This window comes from Rutilus rutilus, assembly GCF_951802725.1.
Source record: "Rutilus rutilus genome assembly, chromosome: 10".
Classification (NCBI taxonomy): Eukaryota; Metazoa; Chordata; class Actinopteri; order Cypriniformes; family Leuciscidae; genus Rutilus; species Rutilus rutilus.
The window spans coordinates 42,989,717-42,998,054 of NC_140215.1; positions in this window are offsets into that span (position 1 = coordinate 42,989,717).

Below are 8,338 nucleotides of genomic sequence, written 5' to 3' on the forward strand. Positions count from 1 at the left end.
AAGTCTTCGCAGGAGTTGGCGCCGTCTCTTCACAGGTGTTGGGTCATCTGAAGTCTTCGCAGGAGTTGGCGATGTCTCTTCACAGGTGTTGGGTCATCTGAAGTCTTCGCAGGAGTTGGCGATGTCTCTTCACAGGTGTTGGGTCATCTGAAGTCTTCGCAGGAGTTGGCGATGTCTCTTCACAGGTGTTGGGTCATCTGAAGTCTTCGCAGGAGTTGGCGATGTCTCTTCACAGGTGTTGGGTCATCTGAAGTCTTCGCAGGAGTTGGCGCCGTCTCTTCACAGGTGTTGGGTCATCTGAAGTCTTCGCAGGAGTTGGCGCCGTCTCTTCACAGGTGTTGGGTCATCTGAAGTCTTCGCAGGAGTTGGCGATGTCTCTTCACAGGTGTTGGGTCATCTGAAGTCTTCGCAGGAGTTGGCGATGTCTCTTCACAGGTGTTGGGTCATCTGAAGTCTTCGCAGGAGTTGGCGATGTCTCTTCACAGGTGTTGGGTCATCTGAAGTCTTCGCAGGAGTTGGGTCATCTGAAGTCTTCGCAGGAGTTGGCGCCGTCTCTTCACAGGTGTTGGGTCATCTGAAGTCTTCGCAGGAGTTGGGTCATCTGAAGTCTTCGCAGGAGTTGGGTCATCTGAAGTCTTCGCAGGAGTTGGCGCCGTCTCTTCACAGGTGTTGGGTCATCTGAAGTCTTCGCAGGAGTTGGCGATGTCTCTTCACAGGTGTTGGGTCATCTGAAGTCTTCGCAGGAGTTGGGTCATCTGAAGTCTTCGCAGGAGTTGGGTCATCTGAAGTCTTCGCAGGAGTTGGGTCATCTGAAGTCTTCGCAGGAGTTGGGTCATCTGAAGTCTTCGCAGGAGTTGGGTCATCTGAAGTCTTCGCAGGAGTTGGGTCATCTGAAGTCTTCGCAGGAGTTGGCGCCGTCTCTTCACAGGTGTTGGGTCATCTGAAGTCTTCGCAGGAGTTGGCGATGTCTCTTCACAGGTGTTGGGTCATCTGAAGTCTTCGCAGGAGTTGGCGCCGTCTCTTCACAGGTGTTGGGTCATCTGAAGTCTTCGCAGGAGTTGGCGCCGTCTCTTCACAGGTGTTGGGTCATCTAAGTCTTCGCAGGAGTTGGCGCCGTCTCTTCACAGGTGTTGGGTCATCTGAAGTCTTCGCAGGAGTTGGCGCCGTCTCTTCACAGGTGTTGGGTCATCTGAAGTCTTCGCAGGAGTTGGGTCATCTGAAGTCTTCGCAGGAGTTGGCGCCGTCTCTTCACAGGTGTTGGGTCATCTGAAGTCTTCGCAGGAGTTGGCGATGTCTCTTCACAGGTGTTGGGTCATCTGAAGACTTCGCAGGAGTTGGGTCATCTGAAGTCTTCGCAGGAGTTGGGTCATCTGAAGTCTTCGCAGGAGTTGGGTCATCTGAAGTCTTCGCAGGAGTTGGGTCATCTGAAGTCTTCGCAGGAGTTGGGTCATCTGAAGTCTTCGCAGGAGTTGGCGCCGTCTCTTCACAGGTGTTGGGTCATCTGAAGTCTTCGCAGGAGTTGGCGATGTCTCTTCACAGGTGTTGGGTCATCTGAAGTCTTCGCAGGAGTTGGCGCCGTCTCTTCACAGGTGGTGGGTCATCTGAAGTCTTCGCAGGAGTTGGCGCCGTCTCTTCACAGGTGTTGGGTCATCTGAAGTCTTCGCAGGAGTTGGCGCCGTCTCTTCACAGGTGTTGGGTCATCTGAAGTCTTCGCAGGAGTTGGCGCCGTCTCTTCACAGGTGTTGGGTCATCTGAAGTCTTCGCAGGAGTTGGCGCCGTCTCTTCACAGGTGTTGGGTCATCTGAAGTCTTCGCAGGAGTTGGGTCATCTGAAGTCTTCGCAGGAGTTGGCGCCGTCTCTTCACAGGTGTTGGGTCATCTGAAGTCTTCGCAGGAGTTGGCGATGTCTCTTCACAGGTGTTGGGTCATCTGAAGACTTCGCAGGAGTTGGGTCATCTGAAGTCTTCGCAGGAGTTGGGTCATCTGAAGTCTTCGCAGGAGTTGGGTCATCTGAAGTCTTCGCAGGAGTTGGGTCATCTGAAGTCTTCGCAGGAGTTGGGTCATCTGAAGTCTTCGCAGGAGTTGGCGACGTCTCTTCACAGGAGTTGGGTAATCTGAAGTCTTCGCAGGAGTTGGCGACGTCTCTTCACAGGAGTTGGGTCATCTGAAGTCTTCATTAAAAGGCAGGATCCAAACTGGAGCTGAGTTTGCAAATAGAAAATAATTAGCGTAGCTGCTGTTCATAACATTAAGCAAGAATAATCATGTGCATTTGATCTAATATAATTGTACAAGGGTAGGAGATTCATTATATGATTGCAAGGATAAAGAGATGCGTCTCTAATCTTGATTTAAACTGGGAGAGTGAGTCGGAGTCCCGAACATTATCAGGAAGGCTATTCCAGAGTTTAGGATACATGTGAAAATGCTCTCCCTCCTTTAGTGGACTTAGATATTCTAGGTACTATCAGAAACCCAGAGTTTTGTGATCTTAAAGAGTGTCGTGGATTAAAAGGCAATAGAAGATTGGTTAAGTACACAGGAGCTAAACCATTTAGGGCTTTATAGATCAGTAGCAAAACATAGCAATTGATACAGAACTTAATAGGTAACCAGTGTAGAGATAATAAAATTGGTGTTTTATGATCATATTTTCTTGACCTGGTAAGAACTCTAGCAGCTGCATTTTGGACTAACTGTAGTTTGTTTATTGAGGATGCAGGACAACCAGCTAGTAATGCATTACAGTAATCTAGTCATGAAAGCATGAACTAACTTTTCTGTATCAGAAACAGAGAGCATGCAGAGAGCTTAGCGATGTTTCTGAGGTGTAAGAAGGCTGTCTTTATAACATATGAAATATGATTTTCGAAAGACATGTTGTTGTCTAATTGTCCCAGGTCTTTAACTGTAGAGGATGGAGTTACAGTACATCCTTCAAAGTGCAAATTGTATTCTAAGAGATTCTGTGTACAGGTTTTTGGTCCAATAAGTAATCCATCAGTCTTTGCTGAATTTAATCAAAGAAAATTACAGGTCATCCAATATTTTATATCTGTAACACACTCTGTCAACTTAGATAATTTAGAGAATTATCTGGTCGTGATGAAATATATAACTGAGTGTCATCGGCATAACAGTGGAAATTAATTCCATGTTTTCTTATAATATTACCAAGTAGAAGCAGGAATATAAAAGCAGAGGGCCTAGCACAGATCCTTGTGGCACTCCATAAAATACCTAAAATGCCTAATGTGTTGCACAGCTGCTCTCTGATCCTACCTCCTTTTTTCCTGGACCAGCAAACATGAAGCGTGTCACAGACATCTTATACACTTTAAACGCATGAGAAGTATCTGGCTTGAGCTCCAGTGACACTGCTCTCACTCCAGAAGACCCAGAGGATCCGGCTTTATTGTTCAAGAACCTCAGCTGACACATTCAACATTCAAAAGTCAATTCATGGCGTTCCCTTTGTAACTACTGATTTTCCAGTTGATGATCTAGCTGTTGGGTGAAGGGTGGAAAAGAGTCAGGGTCCAACCTGAAACAACATCTCGTTGTCTCTACAGAACTTAGTTTAAATTTCCGGTTATTATTATTTTACCCCACAAAACAGCTTTATCAAAATCCTGAATATCAAAGCTATCTGTTGCTATCAATACATCATAGCGATCTCTAAGGATAGTCAAATTTTTGTCTGTATTCTTTTTTTTTACCTTTGTAAGTCAGGAGGCGGAGCTTAACAAAGTTTGATAACTTCTCTAACCTTACTAGTAGGACACGGGGCCCGTTCTTCGTACGTTGCTTATTACATCCGAGATCAAATGACACATCCAAGATGATATCATCGTGCGAATCATGATCTGGCTAACTCGGTTCTTCGAACACACTTGCCGGATATGATTAGTATCGCTGGATTGAGTTATCTGAGATAATTGCGCGTTCATGCGCTGGTTAAAAGGGGATATGTATCGATAGTAGAAACATTGATCAGCAACGCTGCTATTGGCTGCTCAGCGTGGCCAAAGAGCGCGCTCAGTTTTTCTCCTCAGCAGAGCAAGAACTAATAGTCGAAGTTTATTCGGAATTTTAATGTTTAATCAAAACGCCAGGGAACACCTCAAAGTCTGCAAAAGCCAGGAGAGAGGGCTGGCAAAAAGTATCAGACAATTTAAATCCGTTAGAAGTGGCCATGTTAGATGTTTTTATCACTTATTAGCCTATATTTTTGTATTTTAATAATTGCATAATTACTTTGTTCATTGTAATGTCAGAGTCACCATACTAGAACATGGGAACAAATAAAAGTGAAGTACAAAAATATTCTACATAATGGTAATTTTTAGTTATATTATAGTCTCTTTTATAAAAGGCACTGTTAAAGGTAGGGTAGGTAATCATTTTTCTAAAAAAAAACATTCCAAATTTGTTTAAACTGTCTTTATATACCAATACATAATTAAAATGTAAGTACTCTGAAAAAGAAAATATAAAAATCGAGTGACTGTAGACCTTTTAATCTGCAATAAACACAGCTCATTATTTCCATTCACTCCACCCCCTCCCTTCTGAGCTCCTTCCAAAGCCACGCCCCCAAAACACATGAACGCGCGACGCCAAACGCTCAGGCTCAGCTGGAAGACGCATTTATTACCTGAGACGAGTGGAGAGGAAGGAGCGCAGTACATACAGTGACATCATGTCAGAATCACATGTAATAAAATACCTAACTTTATCACTATGAATATAAACAAATAAGATTTCTTAGTACTCACTATCAAGCTAGCATATCGATAATGGTAAAGTTTCATTCGGTAACGAGCTATATTTATAAGGCAAAACTAAAAACAGGTTGCATTGATACACGTTTTTCCATTACCATCAGTTACACTGTGATGAAGGTGAATTTCGTGTAAGATTCATAACATATACGGTGTTTTGCATGTAAGAGTTTCCATGATGAAAACATTGTTGACTCTAATGAAGACTAACGTACACTCCGAGTCCGGAGACAAGTAAGTTACCGCATCGTCGGTTCGAGGACAGGTCCGGGGTCGAGGGCGAAGCAGAGGAGGTCGTTCAAGAGTGCGGGCAGGGTCCGAGGAAGTAGCTTTTGCCTTGTTTGCCTTCGCTGACTGCATATGCAGGTGCTTTGAGCTGAATATTTCCGGGAACGGTGACATGTGATGAGTGCACGCAGGGCAGCGCGCGCAGTGGGGCTCGGGCACGAGACATGAAGGCATCTGATTGGTTCTTTATATTCGCACCGAATGGCAGTGATTGGTCAGAGTTTTTACTGTCCTGCAGCTGCTACAGAGGTCTGATTTTTTTCATTCCTTTTTCTAAACACATAATGTATTGACTACTATCAGGATGGAAGGACCATTTCACCCAGTATAAAAAAAAGTGTTTCTGAACAGGAACACCTACCCTACCTTTAAATAAATGGTTGTCTGTTTATAAAAGCAACCAAGAAAAAGGCTGAGAGAAAAATTTGAAAAGATCTTAATAGCCTACATTGTAAAATAATTTTTTGCTGCGTTAAATTAAGGCCGTATAGTCATTTCAGCTGTTAAATCTTGAGTAATGATGAATTGCTTTGACTTGTGAAAGTGAAAACTGATAAACTTATGTTAATGTAAAAATATTTTGCCATGAGTTATTGATCACATTTTTCCCGAGTGTAGTTCATTGTAATGACATTGTGTTTTCCTCTTTTGTGCACTTTTACATAATACACCAACACTTGTATCTGTTCCCAAGAAAGTGGAGCTGAAATATGTGCAGTAAGTGGACATTTTCTAACTTTCCAAAGGAAAGAAAGTATAAGACTTTGTAATGTCCATTTGTTTCCATTGCACTGGACAGTGAATAAACCCTCTCAGATAACTGTCATATGGAGGAACTAGCCTACCTGCAAGAGCATAAATAACTTTACTTAATTTATACTTGTATGCTTTATGGCTGCAATATAAGTTGCAGGATTCCACATCTACAGAAAGGCCTACAGAAGAGTCTGCACACACAGAGGAGACATAGGCCTACAGGTGGGCAGTGTATAGCCAACTTTTCCTTTTTATTTGTTGCATGAGGCATGTGTCTAATATCACTTGACCACTGGCTTTTCTTTACAAAGAACAATTGAAATAAAACTCAAGGAACTAAGCATATTTGTCTTTTATTAAACATTTAATGAAAAGTTTTTCTTTCTTTTTTTTGGCAATGTTGTGTAATATGGCACATGCAACAATGTCACAGGCCCTGTCAGGTGTGCAACCCCTCAGACTTTTCAGACACTGAAATCTTCCCTTTAGTTAGCCAAAGGTCATTTCATTGTGTGCCTTTGTCCTGGTGCTGCATTGTAACTGGTTTGGGTCAGGGAATGGGGTCATAAAACACCTGTCTGCAGGCAGGAACATGTCATAATCACCTATGAGTAAATGCAGTTCTGTTAGGATCAGCATAAGTGTATGTAATACAGTGAGCTTGATATTTAATTGTGGAACTTTTCTTACCACTTTCAAATAATGTGCATAAATGTGAATCTCTGAAAATTCTTAAGTCATGCACAGATCCTGGCCATTTTGTTTTCACATTTGTGATATGGAAGATTTTAGTCAACTGCCTTTTTTTTATTTGATATAATATTATTAATCTGGAATATTAAGAATCACAATAGTAACTGGGCTGCACATTTACATTGTGAATCCCCTTTCTGTTCACATTATCCCCTTCATTGAGGCCTTGATGGCAGTCTATGGTAGCCTATAGTCTATGGTACCAATCACGTTAGTGAAGCCTGAGTGACATATCTGTAATTGGCATGGTCATGATTGTATGATCTTCATAAAAAATTATGATAGCCAAAAAAAAAAAAAAAAAACTGCTTTAGCCTACAACATTGGGTCTTAAGTGGCTTGGAAATGCCAAAAAAAAACAACAAAAAAAACTAAAACTGTTTTTTAAACATAAAAGCGACAAAAAACGACAATCTCACGAATCACGAGAAAATATATATATCTCAGAAAGAAAGTGCACTATCGCGCTGCGCTGGACTTCCGTATCAGCTCCGCTTATGAAGCCGGGATCTAATCCTGTTAACATGAAATAAGCCTGCTCCCGAGCAGGTTTAAGTTTGCGCACATGTTGCTATGACAGCAAGTCCAGGATGAGCGTTGAAGAACCAAACAATCCAAGATCATGCCAAATCGCCAACAATCAAATCCAGCTAAGTGAGTTAGCGACGTACGAAGAACGGACCCCTGGACTCTCAGACAGTGTTTTGTTGTGAAACAAGTAATCTCTGTCCCCATCTAGTGGACACTTTGAGTCACTGGTGTTTTCACCTTCAGTAAGATAAAAATTAAATCTGTTGTGTTAATCTGTAGAAGTATAGGAAATTGATTTCTTTTCTTAATATTTTCCTAATCAAATATCCTTAGATTTAAGTTATTTTCAGTGTATCTTCCAAGAATCTTCAGTGTGCACAACATTTACTGAAGAAAGGAAAATATTACACAGTACTCACTTCTCATTCACTCTGTGTTGCTTGGACTTCCTCATTTTGAAGTTCAGTAGAAGATCACGATGTTTAACCCTTTACTAGACACCCCCTATTTTTGCAGTGGGCATAAATTACATACCTAAAATAAAAAGGTTGCTGCTCATAAATCATTCTGGATAAACACATAATCAACATATATTTATAACGCCAACCCTTGAGAGGTTACAGTGCAAGACTTAGAATTACTCAGTCTGTAACTATAAAGATTTATAAGCTCAAACATAAAAAATAAAATATTAAGAATATAATTTTTAAAGGAATAAAAATATGATGTGTCTATGTTACTGAAACTTAGAAACACAATGAAGCTCCAGATTTCAGATTTCAAATCTGAGAATGATATCTCTAAAACTGCATTCTGTGAATAATTTCATAAGATCATGTCATGAGTTTTTAGAGAAGGCTGATAAGATGCTAATCAAATATTTCATGAACCTTTTAAACATTTGAGTGTATTTTCTAATGTCTTGAGAGGAGAACTGCTCAATTAATGCTCTATTGTTCTCAATCTACGAACTTTTCACACCTCTGCTGGTGTGATAATTAATCGTATTATTTTGTCGTTATTCTTTTGTTTGTATTCAGCCATTATTAGCCTTATTCTGGCATTATGGCTCGGCCATCAACACCACATTAATCACACTATACATTAATCCAAACTATTATCTGAAGTCTTTTAACAAAATAGATTGTGAAATAGAATATAGCTCCTGGTGCAACAGGTGCATTAGAGCTACAATTAGCATCAAGCTACATAACACTACAGCGATTG